This window comes from Palaemon carinicauda, chromosome 11 (genome assembly GCF_036898095.1).
Source record: "Palaemon carinicauda isolate YSFRI2023 chromosome 11, ASM3689809v2, whole genome shotgun sequence".
Classification (NCBI taxonomy): Eukaryota; Metazoa; Arthropoda; class Malacostraca; order Decapoda; family Palaemonidae; genus Palaemon; species Palaemon carinicauda.
The window spans coordinates 51,084,211-51,105,590 of NC_090735.1; the positions used below are offsets into that span (position 1 = coordinate 51,084,211).

At 43.5% G+C, this 21,380-nt stretch overlaps 2 long non-coding RNA genes across 2 annotated transcripts in view; one reads left to right on the forward strand and one right to left on the reverse strand.

Annotated features, from left to right (window-relative positions):
• LOC137650014 (uncharacterized) overlaps positions 1-21,380 on the reverse strand; it is a 467,050-nt gene that overhangs the window by 320,992 nt on the left and 124,678 nt on the right. The gene's annotated exons all lie outside the window — the stretch shown is intronic.
• The window catches only part of LOC137649686 (uncharacterized), a 46,374-nt gene continuing 28,750 nt past the window's right edge, over positions 3,757-21,380 (forward strand). Inside the window, exon 1 of the long non-coding RNA XR_011045821.1 lies at positions 3,757-3,886. This is a non-coding gene — a long non-coding RNA (uncharacterized lncRNA). The remainder of the gene's footprint in view (positions 3,887-21,380) is intronic.

The window sequence follows — 21,380 nt, forward strand, 5'->3', positions numbered from 1 at the left end:
TTAAGCTACGCAAAAAGGAATACAGATGGCGCCAGGATTGGCGCCAGGCACGCTTACGAAACAGGAGATAGGGAGCCTTGGGAGCGGCTCCCCCTTTTTATTTCCCGATTTCGTTTCTTGCCAATTGACCCCTGCGATACGTAATCTCTGTTCGGGGTGCAGATTGCCAGGTGGCATGTCAAGAATACGTCCTCTGATATGTCGCGATATCCCTTTCACGAGGGATATTCGCTCCAGGAGTTAGAATTTTGGTACCTTAAGGTAAATTCTCCGGGAATATCGCCATAGTTGTAATATACCCTAGGAAGCTACCCAATAGGAACTTCCATCAGGACGTCATGGCTTGAGCCCCCCCCCCAAAAAAAAAAAATATATATATATATATATATATATATATATATATATATATATATATATATATATATATATATATATATATATATATATATATATATATATATATATATATATATATATGGAAACTAATTAAAATTTAAATAATTGTTAAATTAAAAAATAAGCATAAGCAATACTACGGAGGTATCTACCATTGAACGATTCTGATAATCAGCAACACTTAAAATTCAAACTAATTTCAAGTGAATACGGGAGTCACATTTAAGGGGAGTCATCCCAAACGTCTACACATCTACAACTTGCGGTACAAACCGTCTTCACGGTACAATTTTGTTAAAACTAGAAGTGCATAAAATTTTGGCGAAGTGGTTCTCTCTAGTACGCCAAGGACAGTAAAAGGAAGACAGGAACGTCACTTGGATTTCTGTGAGCATTTGGCCGTTTTAGTAGGGCACATCCGCAATAGGTGACGCTGCGCTTGTCGTCTGCTGCTTACATACTCAAGTCAGTGTTGTCAGATGAACAAATTTCATTAGCGTTCTTTTCAAACTATGATGGATTTTTTTTTTATCAGGCATGATACATATATATGCTACACTATGAATAAAACAAAATTTAGCATTGAATAAAACTTTGCCATGTTTTTTTTTTTTTTTTTTTTTTTTTTTTTTTTTTTTTTTTTTCAGCTCATGATTAAGTTGTATTTCTATCCTTCTCAGGGGAATTTGGGACCTAACAATCTGGTATCGCTAACTCAAGTCTTCAAAACAATTGTAGCAGTCCGTCGCCATAATATGTAAAAAATATATATTACCCTTCAACAGTAAACTATCATTTAATGGTGCATTTTCCTCGCATTTATCGATGCAAATTTAACTTAAAATTATATATTAAATGTATATACGATTATAACTTGCAGAATGAGTATTTTGTCAAAGTCCGAGATTATACATTAAAATGGGGCGTATTCTTAGGCCATTTCGAGATGCCTTTATTTTGCTAATGCAAGTGGAAACTCGTACCTCTAGAAATAAAAATTCCATTAAATGACGAAAAAAATAAGAGCCTCTTTTTTTCTGACAATTATCTCTATATTGTATGAGGTAAATGTGACCATTCAATAAGCCTAAGACAATATTAGTTCATCCATAACTTTTCTCCTCCCATCTTAGTTTAGTCTTAGGCACATATCCTATTTTTTATGCATATCTTTCACATATTCTGTAAGTTATATTAGCAATATTATATATACATGAAATACACAGCCTAAGCTTAACTTTCGTTTTGTAAATGAACCATCAACAAGATAAATAAGCAAGAAAAATGTAGGTATTCTAATGATCAATATGATTTAATATAGATCTATGGAAAATCATTAGACGGATAATATTAGACCAATTATTGAATATGAATTTTCCGAAATACCAAATACCCAAACCCTGTAGAGTTATTTTTAGCTAATTAATAGGGCACGTTGGCAATAGATGGCCCTGCGGTTTTTTTTTTTCTTTCTTTTTCATAAGTAGGCTCTCCGGTCTTCCCTTTACTGTCTTTGAGTACGCCTATAGGCAATGTTGCCAAATTTGATGGAAAAGCACTTTTTCTAGTGAATTAGCTTCACAAACCGCATATATTTTGTATTTTGCTCATAACCCAAATTTATTTGGTTTGGTGCATTTTCTAGTGCATCTCTCTCTCTCTCTCTCTCTCTCTCTCTCTCTCTCTCTCTCTCTCTCTCTCTCTCTCTCTCTCTCTCTCTCTCTGTATATATATATATATATATATATATATATATATATATATATATATATATATATATATATATATGTGTGTGTGTGTGTGTGTGTGTGTGTGTCCGTTTCATGTGTAGGTTACGGTGCAATCAAAATAGATATCCCAAGTTCAGTTGAACTTCTTCTACTCTCTCTCTCTCTCTCTCTCTCTCTCTCTCTCTCTCTCTCTCTCTCTCTCTCTCTCTCTCTCTCTCTCTCTCTCTCTCTCCATGAAATTTCTGAAACCATAGTTGTTACTCGACACTACGATTTCGGCGCTACTAGTTTTGTAATATTTAAAGTAGTTTTAATGAAAATATCACTGATGTTTATTTTTCATTACAAATTATTTTTCATGATAGAGTATATTCCTCATGTTCGGAGTTAATAAAGTTTGATCCTGTGTGGCAATTCTTCAATTCTTTTACAAGGCAATAAGTGAAGGCCTACGTAATTGCACTGTATGTCAGCCGTATCATTCGTATAACAAACTCGTATCCAACATTCGCAATAATGCATTGTTACCCTTGACTTTGTTGATGATAGTTCATCTTCCATGCGAAGTCTATATCACCAAAATCCACATACAATGAGAAAACTCCTCCTATCGTATTTCTAGCGCATCTCAGTCCTCAATCGAGCTCATTTATGGCTAACACAGTTAGCAACACTGCTTATAGACTGCGGTGTCATTACACCTGAAAAATGTCTTTACGAGATTGGGGAAGAAAGTGAGTACAATTGTGTTATAGAGGACATTTTCATTAAATTTACATTGTGTTTAGTAATATAAGAAATCACCATCTCCTACGCATTTAGACGCAAGGGCCTCGGTTAGATTGTGCCAGTCGTCTCTATCTTACGCTATTAATTCAATACTTCTAAATGCATCATCTCCGACTTCAAGCTTCATAGTCCTCAGCCATGTAGGCTTGGGTCTTCCAACTCTCCTAGTGCTTTGTGGAGCCCAGTTGAAAGTTTGGTGAATCAATCTCTCTGTTATAGTTTCATTTCTATAAGATATAAGAAATAATACAATGCATTTAAGTCTAGTGTAGAGTGTATCGCCATTATGCCAATTTAGTTGCGGCTACTTAAGATAATGAAAGTGCAAAATTTGTTTTACCTGTATTTTGAATGTATCTGGGGAAAAGCTTATGTTTTCCACTTCAAAATGCGATACAGCCTAATCACTATACAATGCCAGGTTTCGTTTTCCATCAATCATCAATTTTGGTAGATAGTCACTCGGAAATTTCTTGAACTTCCCAGGATGCCTGAAAACTTTAAATCATTCATTCATTCATTCTTGAACTTCCTTCTTCGAACAATTTTCACAGCTGCTGAGGGCCGTAATTACATATACCTATACATTCTTTTTTTTATAGAAAATGGAATCTGGCTAATCTTAAATGACATAGAAATACAGTAAAAAGCAGCTTTAATATTTTCTGTTTATTAAACCTTTGAATTATTTATGTTTATCATATAATGTATATCAAATTCCATATTAATCTTGACAACATAAGTTTTCCAGATCAACTTTTTAGCACCTACAGATATCTACAAAAAAATTTCAGCAGATCCTCATCTTTCCCAGAATTAAATGTGGCAACACTGAGCCAGACTGCGGAGTGCGGAGTGAATGTGAGTGGCTGACTGCGGATTCCTTGACGCTGTCCCCGGCTGTCGCCATAGTGGCTGTGGTTGTCAATCTTTCTGTCGTAATTAGGCCAAAGTGAAAATTACGATATTAGGTAAGTGGGTTTAGTATATGGCTAATATGCCATTTGAATAGGAAAATTGAACACGAGTTGGATCAACCGTCATTTGGTTTTAATAGAAAAAAAAAATGTGGTAAAAAATGCTATAATAGAGCTAGACAGCCGTGTTTTTTTCTTTGCTGTCAATGTGTTTTTGAACGTGGAATATCGCGGTTCCATGTTTGAAGCGAAATCAAATCACGGTTGTTTAGATTATTTATTTACAATTCCTCATTTAGTCATTGAAATATGTATATACTATACAAGTCCAGTTTTTAGCGTGAATCTCTGGTAGCCTACAAGTAGCCTTGATCTTTCCCAACTCTGTATGTGGCACTCCTACACAACGAACGAGGTGTTAATGCCCCCTCTTATCTCTTCCCGTTTGTGCGTAGTGCCATCACTGCACCTCACGAGATGCACTAGAGGCAATGCCCAAGTGCCGTTGTTGCGTTCCTTCAACATTTTTGATGTCTTACTTTGGTATTTGTTTACCAGACCACTCTCTCCATATACTGCCAAATTATTCAAAGCAATTGTTTTCTTCCATTAATTTTTCATAATTTTAAATAATTCGCCTCATGGGAAACAAGATGAAATTGAAAAAAAAAAAAAACTATAGAATTATAAAAAAACTACCCTGGTTTCCTCACTAAACAATATGGAACTGGCATGAAATTAAATGTATTCACATCCTCTTCACATTTCTTGGCAAATCTCTGTCATATAAGTAACTTTAGAAGCAAGTGATCAGCTTCCTCATAATAGACATTTCTTTAATTTTTCACTTTCCCTTAGTATTAGAATGTGGCTGCCATTTGTAAAGTTAGATGCATTTTTGTGCTCTAAAACACTATTTCACCAGGGAAGCCAAGCCCGGAGTTCGAGCTTGCTGAAGGTTCTCTAACTAGCCTAACCTAGCATGTGTCTTTACCTACTGGGTGGCTTCCCCTGTGCCGCCTCCTAGGGCACTGTGTCTTTACCTTATTGTTTGGAGGTATGTAACCAATGTTATCCATTATCCTACTCTCTAATTATGACTACTTGTTTAATTCTATATCCTGACAGTGTTCGTGGTAATATATACCAGGTCATTTGGTAATTCTATTCAATAGCTCTGCCACTAATAATTTTGATTTTTTTTTTCCTGGTGAATTACTTGGTGCTTTATCAAAAGCTGACTTTTGTTTTGTTTTTTGAGGAGGAACAGTATCTTTACCCTATTTGTTAACCTTTCCAATCTTGGGGGACCCTCAGTGGGAAACCGGGGTTTCTGGATGGGGAATGAATTAAAGAATGCGTTTTAACATGCAAATAATGGCACATGTAGAATTGGCAATAAACAAGGTCACCATCTAAGCAAAACAAATCACCTAACCTAACCTAGTAGCCGTATCCTTACCTAGCGGGGGTTGCTTCCCCCCCCCCCCCCCCCGCCCTCTGCTACCCCTCCCTTACACAGCCCTATTAGATATAAAATAGCCTAAATCCCATTGTGTATTTAGTTAGGTTGGAGGGGTTAAGGTGAGCTGCACCTTTCCGACTCAATACCCAGTGTACAATAACCTCACGAGTGAATGAGCACCAATCATTTTTAGTTTTGTGAGAAATTCTGAATTAATTTTTAACAAATTTTCAACTAAATTAACACCAATTTGATTGCATACACGTAAGAAATTAGATTCTATATCTAAATGAGACTTTTCAAACCAAGTTCCTTGAAAATGGATGCATAAAAACTACTGTACACCTTTTTTCACTTTTGATAACACTGTGATCTTAGAAGTATATTATTCTTTCGATGTTACCACAATAATCCCTTAACAAAATCTTTATAATTTAGATAACAATTGAAACATGAACTTGGGAGAGTATCCACTGAAATTGATGTCAAAGTAGATGTTGTAAATGAGAAATTGCACCAGAAGTTGAAGGTTCACATGCCTCCATGGCTCTCAAGAGACTGAAAAATTAACTGTGGAAATTGTGAGAAAAGTGTCAGTTTCCTAGTAAAACTGTGACCTGATTGGGTATTCAAGTCACATTTTCCTAAAATGCTAGTCCCAAGTAAAATGTGGATAATTATCATTGGTTAAAAACTATGACGTTTAGCTGACATCTTGCTATGTAAAGAAGAGGAATTTGACAGTTATGAAGTCGAGGGACTTAGTTTTTCAGGTGGGTCAAATTTAATTTTGATTTTTAAACCACATCTAGACCTAGCGCCCCTTAGATTTATATATCAAATGAAATCTTGGACTTCAATCTTTTTAGTGAAAGTACTTAAATTTGATAACTTGCTGGCAGAGCCATTGTATAGGATTACCAGTCATTTATATGCTGTAACCTAACCTTACCCAACTAACATAATTTAGAGGACTGTGTCCGCCTCACTTCGTGGGGTAGGCTTCACACACACACACACACACACACACACATACACACACACACGTACACACGTGACCTTGGCCCACTTTTCCTAATACAGTACGACCTACTGTCATCATCATCATCATCTCTTACGTCTATTGACGCAAAATACTAAATAAGTTTAGTGTTTTGGCATAGTACCCTAGGTCGTTACTCGTGACCTACTGTACTATGCCAAAATACTAAGCCCTTGGTAAACCTCAATAAGACGATGTAATTCCCCTTATTTTAAATATTTTAAAATATTTTCGTAAATAATTGTTCCTTGTAGCAGTTCAGTAAGTGGTGTTATAATTATTATAAATTACCTAAATTGATTAAGCACCCCTCTTATACTAATGATTCACACGGCAATCACCCAGTTACTTTAGGAGGAGGATTTAAAAGTTGACTGGACTAAGGAAATATCCGAGTACTTCAGCTTTTAAATTTCAGTAGTTTTATTTTATTGAAATTATAATGTGATAATTATGTCATAGGTGAAACAGGAAAGAGCCCAAAAAGTGCTTGATGACTATTGCACGATATTACATCACCACCTTCCTAAATGATAACAGTGTGTGATACAGCTGTACTGTTTACAGTTTAGTTACTTGACTTAAAATTCACTTACCATAAATTCTTGACGAAACCCTAAAAAATGGCCAGCACACTACCATTTCTTATTGCAAATTCTGTGTTAGTAAGAAATTAAGTTCATGTTCAGTTTTGATTCTATTAACATGCTTTCATTCCCAAATACGTCAACTGTATGTTTTTCAGAGTGCTTATTTTTGTTTTACTGTAGTCATTCATTGTGGGTGATAAAACCTTTTTGTTTCCCTATTACCATATAGTATACTGTATGTAGTTGAGCTTAACCCAAAACAGTGTTTTATGGGATGGTGAAAACAGAAAGTTGCATTTGTAGAAATTATTTAAATTACATTTAAAGATTATCCACTGCAATAATGTTTTTGTGTACAATTTATCTATAGCACAATACACATTCATCCAAATCTTACTTAAACCATGTTACATAATACAGTACTGGGTACCTGGTCCTAATGTAATCTCCCCTATCTTAACCTAGAGAGCCTGTGGGTTCAAAGTGTAAAATGTTGGGATGTGTCCTAACCTTACCTTATCTTACCTTAGTATGGGGTCTTAACCAGACAAGAACTTGAATCCAGAGAGCCACCTAAAAGAAAGCATTGAGCATCCCCCCACTTAACCCAATCCCCTTTGTATGGTTAGTGCTGTCATTTTCCTTTCTCATTGCAATGTAGGCATTACTTACACCCCCATAGGAGCCCCCACTTTTCAACATTCTATTTAGGCCTACGTCTGTTCTTGTTTTTATTCATCTTGCTGTCTCACCTCTTTTAACTTTTAAATCATAGTGCAATTGTGAGATTATCTATTACTGAAATTACACTCTGGCACTGATCAGCTCCTCAGATCAGAACACAAATGTCTTCCTGTTAAAAAATCTTAAATTGTGAATACTTGTTTGCTTATGCAGGGTGCCATTTGTCATTTAAAGGGATTTTTTCCTATTTGATGTAGGTAGCTGCAAGCAAAATCTTTCAAATAAATATACTTGGGAAATTTGGGAGGAGTCACATAACATCCCATGTAATAAGGCAAGAGAATTTAGGCAGTGTTAGTGGAAAACTACAGTAGGTAATGATTGCATGATACAGTAGAAAGCACTGCCAAGATTGCATGTGCAATCAGCCATTATCACCTTCCCAAGCACAACAATTTAACTCAGAATATGATAGTACTTATTTAATCCTTAGATATTTAAGTTATAACTTGTAAATAAAACAGTACACTACTCTTCATTTTATTGGTGACTATGTAAGGTATTTCTTGCATCCCCTTCATATTCTATACACTATAATATATACAAACCTTTTCGCTATTTACATTGGAGATATATTTCTGTGACAGTTGAAACCAGCCATAAGATTTTTAAGTGAGGTGTAACTATCTACCGCTAGTCAGCAGGTTCACACTCGCACTAGTAACAATACTCCACGTTATTTTGGCTCGTGGGTGAATAGACATTCCGTCTCTCTCCCTGTTAACCTGTAATAAACTGAATTTGACTCCGTAGAGGATGAATAAGTAAAAAATGTTCATCTGACCCTGGACTTACCTTAGGTGTGTACACCGTCGCTTCTAGCGAAGCGGCATCATCCTCCACCAGGGGACCCTCTTTTGTTGCCATTACTACCTTCTTTGGGGGGGTTCGGGTATCCTCATTTATGGAATGACTTTTGAGAGTAATACAGTTAGGGACCAACCAGGAGCGCTCTCAACCTCAGCAGGGCTTGACCATGGTCGTCCCCTTCAAGACTAGAGGTAATGCACCAATAGAGTTCTTGTGCCCTTTGTTTCAACACATTCTGCTTCTACTCGCGTTTGTTCCTGTTGTTCCAGCGTAGGAATGAGAGCAGTTGCAGACTGGTTCCCCTCAAATTTTCCAGTCCGGGAATCCCTTTTTTAGTGAACCCAGACCTACAACTAGAGCTTAAGCTCATTGATGGTAAGCAGAGTGTGCTGCTCGGAGGTTCGCCTTTGGGTGTTGGTCAGCCTTAGCATGCCCAGGAAGGACTCCCTTCGCCAACTGCAATTGTAGGGCAGCCATCCCATTCTTGGGAAGACTCTTTGCCCTCCTGGCAGTGTTGGGTAATTATCTCGTTCATGGGAAAGGTGCCCTTCATCAGAGTTGTTTCCCCCCCCCCCCTCACACTGGCCTTTCACAAGCGTGTGCTCAATTCATCGATGCCTTGCTATTGCTCTTCAGAGCATAGCGTCTTGGAGCTAGACGATGATGGGGTTAGGTCGCTGCTTGCAGCTCCCACCCTTCATTGTTGTACCCTCGGGGTACAAGATGGTCATGTGTACGGTCGCTGCCTCTCCCATCGTGTCCTCAGGGCACAAAGTGTCTCAAGTAATTTCCCTTTCTGGGTCATGGCTGTCTGTTGGCCACTTGCGGTCGCTACCTCTCCCATCTGCGAGTCTTGCAGGCTATAACTCTTTGGGATTATTGTCTACACCGTGCTCATTGGGCACAACAAAGCTCATAGAGTTTTGTGAGGCCAGGCTCTTGGGGACCTCCGCCTCATGGTTTCAACCTCTCAAGAGGGAGAACCTACTGTTCTTCTAGTTCATCCCAACCTTATTCTTCGCTTTGTTAGCAAATACCTCCTCTGATAGGAGTTCATAAGTACCGAGCTTCATGACGTGTTTACTTATGTTAGCTTACTCAGTCTCGCAGAGAAGTCATGCACAGTGTTGCGTACTAATCCACTGAGTGCTAGCGATGTGGTTGGGAGACCTCCTCTGGCTGACAAAGGTATGCATGCAACCCAGATTGCTCACCATGGTGCTCATAGTGAGTTGGTGGGTTCCTACACGCCAGTGCACATAGCTTCAGCTTCTCTGTTGTGCTCGCCAGTGCTCGCCTGAAACAAGCTATGAGTTCACAAGACTTTCCTTGCCAACCTCCTCTGGGAACCTGGCTACTGTTTGTGTTCTCTGTGTACTTGGGCAGATAAACTCATGCATGTGAGTCTATTATTTTTCATAAGAGAGAGACCACCCAACGCTAACGTAGCTAGGTGCTCAGGTAAAGCTCAGGCAAACACCCCTCTGATGAATTCTACGCAACTACAAATGCTCGATAATGCCCCCATGATAAAGGGCAGGTACGAGTTACTGCCGTTGCGCATGCGCGCTTGCCCAAGACAAAACCCTCAGGAGTTATTGCCGTAAATGGAATGCCTACCAACCGCTTGCAGCTGCCGCTTGCCACCTTGTGCCCCGGGGCGTATCGAGTTTTGGGAGCACAGTGAGTCTGGTTAGGCATAATCCTGCAAGGTTATTGCTGCAGATAGGAATGCTTTCTGGCTGCTTGCAGCTGCCACATTCCACTGTTGTTCGAAAGGCAACGAGTCTCATAAGACAATCTTTTGGGGCTACCATCTCTGGCTTCTCTTCCCTATGTAATAGAGAGCTCATTGGAACACTCACCTGGTGTCGGCCTCTGACCAGTTGCAATCTCTCCTCACCCCTTCTCGCCCTCAGGGCACAACAGTCTAGTGAGACAACCCTTCAAGTTTAGTTTCTTAAACCTCTATTCCCAAAGTGGTAGAGTCATATTGTGCTTAGTTTTATGAATGATAGCAAGCAAGTATTCGCTTACAGGGACGCTTGTCCCACACACAAGGTGGGTGGGCAAACACCTACTACTGACGAAGGTCTGATTACTTTGCTAGTTGTATGTACTTTTTGTGGGTTTTACGCATGCTCACAAACATGTTCACAGTGCTACGAATCGTCAACGATCAATTCCTTTGAGCCCATAATGTTGCGCCTCATCACACACTTTATTCCTGCAAGTAACTTCATGAGCTCTGTGAGGGTGCTCATACATGGAAACATGTTTATGATGCTCAGGCCCGTTTTTGAGCACTTATCAGAGTCAGAGACACACAACTGCATGCATGCAAACAAGCTGTTACTGCCGCAAACAAAGGCAGTTCACTTCGCAAGTTGCATGTGTTACTCCCATGGCCGGATGCACACCCGTGAGGGATAGTAAGGACTATGTACCATCATACAATTTGGAACCTCATTCCAATAAATCATTATATCTCTTCCTAATTCTATGGTTGTATTCCTTGGGAGGGAGTCAGGTTATTCATGACCCTCTTACCTTCCCGTAACCAGACATAGGTAGTCTGCCCTCGAGTAGACTACTCCTTCATTCCAGATAGTTCCTCCCCAACATATCCGGATTGTTCGTCTAAGAATTGAAAGTACTTCTTTCTGATGAGTCTTTTTCTAGAAGGACATCGACAGATTGGTTAATGATCCTGATAGCTCCGCGGTGCCAGCAAATGCAATAGCTCTTAGACCCTACCTTGCTCACAGAGGCACCGATGGAGCTAGTTCCACTCCTGGATTCACTCAGGAAATCACATGTAAAGGTCTTACACAAAACAGTAGCTTCGCTACAGCTTCCTGCCTGGAGGTTATCCAGCAACTCTTCTTAGAGCGAGGCATTTCACAACCAGTTGCGAGGAGAATGACAGGTTACCCCAGGGAGTTGTCTTCTACCGTCTACCAAGCGAAGTGGTCTGTCTTTTGTGGTTGGTGTCGGGGAAGGGATATTGCTCCTCTCAGTGCCACTATCCCAGTGATAGCAGAATTCTTACTGTACTTCTTGGCGGAAAATCTCTGCTCAGTCTTGGCAGTGAAAGTCTACCACTCGACCTTGAGACTAATTGGCGTTAGCATTTCTTAGACGGAATTGTCTCTCCTCATACAAAGTTTTGAGCACACATACTCTAAATCAGAAGCCAGACTTGCAAAGGTCAGTGAGCTACATGGTCTGTACTGCGTATTGCCCATTTGAGGGGATAGAGACAAGTGACACTTAGCTTTGTCCTGGGGTTTGTAGCTAAGACTCAAAATCTGGCTGTAGCAGATCCTAGATTTGGGCCGTTCCTGATTGAGTGTCTCCGTTCTGTAACTTATAACCCATATCAGCTGTTACTATTACTTGTGAGGCCACTAAGGAAGTATCTCAAATGGTCTTGAAGCCTTTTAACCTACCTACAGCTCGCCCATCTCCAGCTCACAGCTAGACCTTTAGACAACTCTCCTATTTGCCACTCTCCGATCGCCAGCTAACCAGTTGCCAACTTGCCGATTGTCAGCTCGCCGATCACCGCCTCCCTGGTCGTCAGCTTGCCAAGCGCCGATTCAACAGCTAAAAGATCTCCAGCTTCTTAAAGATTGCGCCGTTCCCCATGGACGTTCGACAACTTGTTGTTCGCCGTCTATTTACCTGACAGCTCACCGTTCGTCAACTTGATGATCACTTGCTTGTCGCTCGCAGGCTGCCATTAGCAGTTTACCAGCTCGTGATCATCATTAAGCCTGCTCAGGATCGTCACTAGTCAGCTCTCCTCAAGGTTGCTGTAGGAACCAGCAACTACTTCCAGCATCTAATGGTTAACCTTGGATACTTTGCCTTCCCAGGTAAAGACACTTCCGGAAAGATCCCTTCTGTCGGAGACCCTTACCGGTACTTCATTGACGCATGGGCTTCCCAAGAGTCTCTCTCTTCGGAGAGTACTCTAATCTAGACGGCATAGATCGTCTTCTCACCTCTCTTGGTCTTACGCTATTTCGGTAGCCCTCCCACGTAGAGTTGAAGGAGCTGCTCCCGAGAGTCTCTCTTTAGAGAGTACTCCCATCTAGAGGACATAGGTCATTTTTTCACTTCTGTGTTAGGCTTATGCTTCTTTGGTAGCCCTCCCCGGTAGAGTTGAAAAGTTCAATGTAGATTTTGTTCTGGGAACCTAACCCAGCACAACCCCAACAATGACTGGGGTAATGGGCGAGCGCTAATCTTAGCGATTAATACCCCTCACCTTTTGGGTTTAGTTCGTTTCTCACAAACAGGGTTTCTTTGGTTTTTGAAGTTTTCATTTTCTGCGAACTTCGAAGAACCCGCATTCATGTAGCCAGGTTTCTTTAATGAATTCGGCATGTTCGTGGACGTTCATCCCTCATGAACGTACGTTCTTCACCTACACTTCGTTCCTACTACAGAATAGTTTATGGGCCATGTGCCTCAAGGACCAGGTTGCTGCTTCAGCTGCTACCTCCTCCCTTGTTTCACCTATAGTATAGGATTACCTTTGCATGGATAGCAACTGTGTTAGTTATGCAGTCTCCTGTAGCAAATTGAATCTCGGACGTGGTTGTGTAGGCAAGTTCTTTGAATATTCGCCCCCCCCCCCTGCATTTGGAGGCACAACCTCATGTGGTTACCACCCCCCTCATTCTCTCGTTCTTAGAGAATTTAATTCAGTGCAGTCTAACGCAACATCTGAGGCAACTTAATTAATTGATAAAATTCCAGTCAACCCTGGGATGGGTAACCTTCTAGAACAACAGAGGTTGTTGGCATCTTGTATTCTCACGGTCTCCGTCGGCCTATACGCCCTCGGACCTTCGTGTGAGCACCTTCAAACTCTATTCACAAAATCCTTTCCCGGAGAAACATATTTGCCCAACCCTTCACGATACTTAGTCTTTTTGTGAACTCGGTCAATGGCTCTTTTATGTAACCGGAGCCCTCCCTTTGGCCGCAGTTGTTCGAAAGGATATCTTCCTTTTTCACCCTAGAGTGAGGTTTTTTCAGTAATGGAAAAAACCCTCCTACAGCTCAAAATACTTGGGTCATGTTTTTTGCCAAGGACAGAGTCCACATCCAAGCCACAAGAGATACTCATTTGTCTCTTCCATCCTCCTTTAGGAGTTGAGTAGCGGTTACTCTTTATCTTCACAATCTGAATATTTGGTCTCGTAAGAAGATGCGGTTCATCAAGATACTGCTGAGCTTCTTTGGTCACTTCTTTCAGAAGTCTCCACTTTTAGCCTCTCATCTGGGAATGAGTTTAATCATCTATCCCTGTCATGCAAGGGGAAGGCTCGCGATCATATAAACAGTTAGCCCCTGGCTTCCTTACAAGATCGACCACTAGGACTGATACTCCTAGTCCCCTTTTTGGGGTTTTTACCCTAAGTTCAACCTTCCCCCTCAGGATCAGCCTCGTTTCGAAGACTTCAGACGACTGGCTGAAACTAAGAGTCTCGAGCTCCTCCGAGACATCTCCTCGAGTTAACCACAATCTGAGGATTGGAGTAATCTCAAGAGAGACCCGACTGTCATAGCGAATACGAGTATCCATAGACATGGTCATCAGCCAGCAGAAACTCCCACAGGTTCAACAAGACTGCATCAGTCTGCGTCGAATCCAACCTCTTTAGGAACAGCCAGATCCCAGGTCCTTCGCCACCATGGATCTTCCTTTCCTTTGGTTCTCTGCGAGATCCAAGCAAGAAACTGTCCTGATAAGGAGGTTGAGAATCTCATCCAGGGAGTCAATTTTTTGTTTTCCCAGATTTAACGTTTCCCATGGAAGCATCAAAGAAAAGGGGGGGAGCACATACGGTACCACCTGTCCTCAGGACTATGGTCCGAGCATGAGTAGTACCATCTCTTAATGTCCTAGAAAGGCATCTACTTCTCTTGGGAAGATTTGCCTAGGGTGACGGCAGTGATTCATCTGTTTTCCCGTTCACAGGAAACACTTCCTGCTCCTAAATGGTCTCCCCTTAGGGGGATCCTGTCAATGGGTTTTGAAATTTAATCAATCAACCCCTTCTACGGGATACTTCCTCCTTTGCCCTCTGTTCAGAGGCCTTCCTATGGGAAGCAGCATGGATAACAATGACAGGCATTGATCTTCTTCCTGAGGAAGAAAGACTGCGTTCACCTATTAGGCTTCCTTTTTATTTTAGGGAAAATTACTTCACACCACCACCGAGCAGGTCTCTTTCGGCAGTCTTAACTCATTAAGAAACTCGGCTAGCACACCAGACTCGTCTTGCCTAACAGACCTATCACGTCCAGTGATGAGTCTACAACATTGGAGAATCCATTGAGGACTTCCTTTACGACTAGATGCTGCGAGGTGAGGATCGTGTAAGGCTTCTCTCTTTTCTTGTGGGTGTAATTCTGGTAATAAACTCAAATTTGCTATCGAGAGGAAGGCTGCTCCTAGACTTAGGGGACGGGAGTCCATTGCTCGTTCCTCAAACATCTCCTGACTGGAAGAATATGCCTTTCTTCCTTGTCTCCAATCATCGCTCTTCAGAGTTTGAGCCTACCTACCTGTAGTCGGGTAATAAAGTCCCTCTATGGGACATGTGTTGCTCGCTTTGGTCCCAGGGGTGCCCCTCAATAACCCAGGACCCCTACACATCAGAAATTCACCTGATCCATAGGACAGGTCTCTCCTGGTGTTACCCTCGACCAAGAGAGAAGGTACACCCTATGGGTCGCCCTCAATGTCTCTCACTCACGGCGTAGAACCAAGTAACATCCATCTTTTTTCCAGACAGCTCAAACCTCAGATTCAAGCACTCTGGACTGGAATCTTCCGTATCGTGATCAATGGCTATTATGCTAGTGATAAACTTGAAGTTATACCTCGAGGAAGATACAATAGCTCACCCCAAAGGTTCGGCACGCTTCCCCAACACTAGGAGGGTCAAAGGAGGCCAATCAGGAAATTGTTCGTGACTGGGACCCACGGAGTCATATACCAGTCATTGAATCCTCCTCCTTCTCCTCCTTATAGAGGTGACCCAGAGCTCATTACGTTTTAGGGTGGAATTCGCCCGTAACTTTCACAAACAGTTACTTTGTGATGCAGGCCATGCCACTGGCAAGGTGAAAGCGTTTCTGAATTCACATCCCCCCTTTCCTGCAAGAAGTGACCCACAGTAACATGCAGATGTTCACCATTACCCCTGTTTTGGCTTCAAAATAAATGGTTTATAACACCTCGATCTCCTTGATGGACAAGTAGTAGATGGTGAGGGCAGAGTTAACCAAGGATAAGCTTGGGATGAATGATAAAGAATGACTGGCTCTCTCGTTCTTTCATCTTCCTCCACCCCACTCTATGATACAACAGCTCCAGTTGTACTCTGGAAGGCTGAGCTCCACTGTCTGCAAGTATAACCATTTCCCTAGTGTAATGTGTATAGGTTAATATACTTATAGCGTCCCCATACCTCTTGGCGAGGTGGGATTGGATACCGTCCTTAGTTACATCTTAGATTTGTACGCTTCTGAAAAGGTGTTTCATAGACTAGTCACACTGCTAGCATCAATCATTGACTAAAATTGATCAACCCGCTAACTGTGCTTTGCACGTCAGTTTAGTGAAGTGCCAGGGTTTCTCTCTGTTACATGCAGAGCATACGAGAAAACTAATGGTCAAAGACCAACCAGTTGGTCAGGACTTCCGCCCTCCTAATGGGCGAGTCATCCCTATTAAATAGTGTAAGGTTTGCTAGTGAAGAAAAAATAACAAATCTGGAAGTAATTTGTATCTTTCCTAACGTACAAACCTTTAGCTATTTAATCAAATTGTCCTGCCTGCAATCAAAAGTGATCATAATCCACAGGTGTGTGTGAGAGGGCTGGTTACCTCGACTACCCCTCCTCCCCCTTAGTTAGCAGTAGGGTAGTTCCACCTTGCTAAAACGTCTTATGGCTAGTTTCAGCTTTGCCGAAAGGATAATCCCATCCATATTAGATAGCTAAAGGTTTGTATGTTAGGAAAAATACAAATTACTTCCATATTTGTCATGTTTGGAAATAATTTTTATTTTTCGTAACTATTGTATACAAACCTTGAGCTTTTTACACATACTGGTCCCACCCTCATCTTCCCCCAAGCAGTCCTGTGAAATATCAAAATGCTATTTGTTCCGTTACTGGAATACAAACCTACGTTATTTATTAGGGGCTATTTCTTTTAGCGAAGCGAAGAGGATGAGCCATTAAAATTTTAGCGAGGATTAACTACCCATTCCACAAGTTAGGGGGGGTAGAGGGTAGTTTGCTACCGCTCTGGCTCACACACCGGTGATTTAGCTCACTTTGCTTTTAGCTGGGATGGTGTAAGGTCATTGCCGTTTTTCATCCTTCGCCTATTTTTGGACTGCCATTAATTACTTTTGTTTGTGCTTTCTCTTTGATTAGTGTGTGTGTTGACTTCTGCGACCATGCGTACTTGCCCTGGACTTGAAGGTCGGCCCTGCAGAACCTTCATATCAGCTGTGGACACCGATCGCCACACCCTTTGTCCCCTCTGCAGAGGTCAACGGTGCAATAGTAACAACAGGTGTAGTGAGCGTCGGGAGTGGTCTGCCTCCCAGTGGGAAAGGTTTGGGCGACAGCAGAAGAAGAAGTCAAAGCGGGATATTTCTCTTTCGAAGGTTTCTTTGAAAGGGGAAAAACCCAAGACCTCTTCTTCTGCTTTCCGACCGTCCTCCGAAGCTCCTGCTCGTTCGGTTTCTTCCGGGAGACCGTTGAGTAGTAGCGTAGATCCTTTAATATACCGCCAACCCCGGTCCTCAAGAGATGGTGTTGCTTCCCCTAGTAAAACGACCCCGCCTCTCCTCCCGGGTGAGGCCTTATCTCTGTCTTCTTTTTTACTGGTGTGGTCATCCTTGGGGCTTCCAGGTCCGCCCTCCAAGGACTCCTTGCTGTGCTTCTTCATTCGTAGTGCTAGTGCGCAGCTATCGTCAACTTCAGAGTTAGATCCTGTCGTGCGTCGACGTTGTAGTGTCTGAGATGTCTTCTGTGGCCGCTGCAGACGCCCCTACACCTTCAGATTCTCCAGCTGTTGCTGCCAATCTCTTCCCCCATTCCTGTTCATCCTTCGAGGGGAACTTAGTCTTTCCTCTGTCTCTCTTGCGAGTGTTTCTTCTCCTTGGGGAGTTCACTTATAGAGACTCCTACTGCTGCTTCTAGAAGTCAGCTTGCTGATCCCCGGCCCTGAGAGGGCATCTTCGACGCAGAGCTCGCCCTCTGCTTCACGTTAGAGGTGGCCCTTCACCATCGGTGAAAAGGTGCCTCTTCGGCTCTTCAGGCTCATATTCGAAGCTGTCTCCCGCAGAGGAGCCTCCGCTTCAGTCGTCTTCAGGCCCTCGACCTTCCGTTCCTGGACCTTCTGATGATGCAGCCGCTAGTCCTCAGACTTCGGCCCTGAACTCTTCTGTGGATCGTTCGCAATCCCTATTCGGAGGATGTTCGCCCTTTCAAAGGGCACATCCCTGTTCCAGACCATCCTTCATACCAACCTGCTGACCTGCCTTCACCCTTCCTGTGTCCTGTTCATCATCTGCCTGCTCATGTTGCACCTCCAAAGTGTTTAGCTGCGCGCCAATGCTCTCCAGTGCGCCAGCGCCCTTCAGTGCACCTTCACCAGCATCACATCAGCGCCCTCCAGCACTTCAACGCTCACCAGTGTCATTGCTATCCAGCACATCAGCACCCTTCGGTGCATCAGCACTCGCCTTCTCGTCAGCGCCTTCAAATGCCCCAGCCTTCTCATGATCGCCGGCACTCCAGCGCATTCTTGCCATTTCGAGGACCAGCAGTTGCCACCTAGCCAGAGCACTTTCGCTCGCCAGTGCAACAGAGCTCTCCAACTCGTCAGCGTTCCCCTGCGCAGCTGTGCTCTCCTACACGGCAGCACTCATGCGCAGCGACCTTCTCCTGCATGTCAGTGCTCTCCAACTTGCAAGCGCTCTCCTGCACACCAGCTTTCTCCTATGCACCAGCACTCTCCTTTGTGCCAGCGCTCACCTGCGCACCAGTGCTTTCCTGCGCACTTGTGCCAAACCTCAGAGCAGGTTCTCCCGGCTTCAAAACACCATAAGCATTAGGAACTTCACAGTAGAGATTGTGACAGGTCACCGTCACCCCATTCCCCTCTCCTCAAACGCATTACAGTGCGACCATTGGGGAAAGGGAAAGGAGGCTCCATAGAAGGGTTCAGGATCCCGAAGATTCATATCTTCAAAGGTAGACCAACCACCGCAAACATCGTTAGAGACTCCTCACAGGGAACCTTTGGTCCCTTTCCCTTCAGGGGATCTTTCTGACAGTGTATCAGTCAGCTAGCAGCCTGGGTTCATTTCCATGGTTAGAACAGTAGTGCAAGCATTCCGGCCTGCCATGTCATCTCGCTCTTCAGTGACCTCCCATCCAACGACACCAGCAGATCTACTGCGAGGAACCTTGGCTTCTCCCCTGAAGAGGAAAAAAGGAGTGTCAGATGCAGTTACATCCCCTAAGGTTAAACTAACTCCTGTTGGGCATTTAAGGCCTGTCCTCCCTGTCTCTCCCGCTGGACACTGTCCTACCTCACCTCCGCTGAGGAAGTAGCGCTAGGCTCGGACTTCCTCCCTTCCACCTTCTGAGGAAGTTTCTCCTCGCACTGAGAGTTCTTCACCACCGACGGAGTCAGGAGAGACGGTCAAATCGGGCCTTTGATGCTTGAGTCCTACCTCCTTTCTCGGAAGGAATCAAAAGACTCCAAGGCTCTTCCAAAGTCCTCTTCATGGACCTCCAGGCCTACAGGAATCACTAGTCACTCCAGGGATGCCCGCGACCCACCCCGAGAGGAGCTCTCTGGTATGGAAGAAGGAGACTTTGTTGCTAGTCCCACTTTGGAGGGGGAGCAGAAAGAGTCAGAACATGCTTCCTGTTAAGTTCTGATTCTTATTAGGGTACTGAACAGGTTTACCAACCCGAAGATCCCCCCACGAGAGGGCAAAGACACAGTCATAGACCGTTTTCTTGGCACTCAGAAGCCCTCTAGACCAGTACAACCTTGCCCTAGTCTCAAGGGCTAAAGGGTGCCCTGGCTAAGATCGCCCAACAGCCCTCCGAGCTCTCCTTCTCCCAACGTTCCGGCTCTACCGCCAAGCTTCTTCCACCTCCTCGCCTCCCTCAGAGGTGATAATTTGAGATTTTGGACGAGCCTCATCCAGCTCTTTGTCTCCATCACTCTGGAAGAGATCACCAAGGTGTGTCCCTAGAAAGGCTCTCTAGCCATCAGGTCTCGTTCTCAGCATCTGAGATCCTCAAGCAGAAGGTCACGAAGTATGCCATGCAGGCTACTTCGTGGCTTGATCTGTGGTTGAGGACCCTGGGAATCCTGGTTTGAACCGAGGATTTCTCCAAGGAACGCACCAGTAAAGCGATGGAAACTTTCCTTCTTTCAGGCACTCGCACCATCGAGTTTCTCGGCCATCAAGTCTCGAACTTATGAGCGAACACCATTCTGAAAAGTTAGATGCAGTGTCAGAGAGATTCTATCAGCAGGTCCTGAATACCGAGATCGCTAGGCTCAGGAACTCCTCTTTAGAGGGATCCTTTCTGTTTGAGCAAAAGGACGTTGGACATGTTGACGAGAGATGGAGGAAGTCCCACCAGGACTCCCTCCTCCATAGGTGTTTGACATCCAAGCCCTATAAACCACCAGCTCCTCAGCAGTCCCAGCCAACGAAGATCGTGACGAACAAGAGAGCAGCAAAGACAGTGGTTTTTAAAAGCCTTTTGTGACCAAAGAAGGGAAAGGCACTAAGTCCTCCAGGGAAGGAAAATTTCCTAGAGGGAGCGGCCGAGGCCGCAAAAGCTAGGAAAGCCATTCGCCCCGCTTGTCCACCAGTGGAGGGGGATGCCTATAAAGGTGGAAGCAACTTGGTGCGGAGCCCTGGACAATCTCCATTATTGTTCAGGGTATCACGTCCCGTTCACAACATCTCCCCTCCCCTGATCAGGAATCCAGTGTCAGTAGACTCCTTTGTGATGAGATCAGCAAACGAACTAGCCCTCCGGGCAGAAGTCTAGACCCTGTTGAAGAAGGGCCCTCTCCAAGAGGTCCTCGACAAGTCCCCAGGCTTCTTCAGTCGACTCTTTCTTGTGAAAAAGGCGTCTGGAGGCTGGAGACCCGTCATTGACCTCTCAGCTCTGAACAAGTTTGTCAAGCAAACTGTTGAGCATGGAGACAGCATACACAGTCAGACAAACAGTAAGACCACGGGACTTCATGTGCACAATGGACCTAAAGGATACATACTTCCAGATCTCTATCCATCCGTCTTCAAGGAAGTACTTAAGATTCAGCCTAGACAACAGGAAATACCAGTTCAAGGTGCTGTGCTTCAGTTTTTCCACAGCAGCTCAAGTCTTCACCAGTGAGTCACCCTAGTATCATCTTGGGCATTCAGGATTGGCATCCATCTCCTCCGTTATCTAGATGACTGGCTAATCCTAGCGGACTTGGTGTTAACCCTTCTTCAACACGGAGACAGACTTCTGAGGCTTTGACAAGATCTGGGGATCATGGTAAACCTTGATAAGTTTGCTATGCTTCTTACGCAGAGACTGGTATACCTAGGCATGATAGTAGACACCAATCTCCACAAAGCCTTCCCATCAGACGACATGATAATTTGGCTGAGAAAGGTCGCAGGGACCCTTTCTCAGACGGGAAGAACTTCCAGCCCAGACATGGCTACGTCTTCTCGGACACCTTTCATCCCTGGCCTGTCTATTTTCTAACGGTTGCCTCAGGATTCGATCTCTCCAGTGATGACTCAATTCCTGGTG